Raw genomic sequence first — 369 nt, 5'->3', positions numbered from 1 at the left:
GGCAGGGTGAGAATGGGGGGCACTGAGGGGAATTGGGGGGTGCTGGAGAGAACTGTGGAGCACCAAGAGGGGTGAGGGGCTGAGAACTGGAGGGCAATGAGGAGAACTGGGGGGCACTGGAAGAGGCTGGAGACTGAGAAGGATTGGTGGGCACTGAAGAGAACTGGGGGCACCGAAGGGAACTGGTGGTGGTGGAGAGAATTGAGGGCACTGAGGGGGGCTGAGGGGAATTAGAGGGTGCTAGGGGGACTTGGGGGGCACTAAGAGGGACAAGGAGCTGAGGAGAGCTGAGGGGCATTGGGAGAGACTGGAGACTGAGGAGGACTGGGGGGTGCTGGGCAAAACTGGGGGCCATTGAGAGGGGTGAGG

The sequence above is a fragment of the Meleagris gallopavo genome, chromosome 23 (genome assembly GCF_000146605.3).
Source record: "Meleagris gallopavo isolate NT-WF06-2002-E0010 breed Aviagen turkey brand Nicholas breeding stock chromosome 23, Turkey_5.1, whole genome shotgun sequence".
NCBI lineage: Eukaryota > Metazoa > Chordata > Aves > Galliformes > Phasianidae > Meleagris > Meleagris gallopavo.
Note: the sequence above shows the minus strand (reverse complement) of the source record.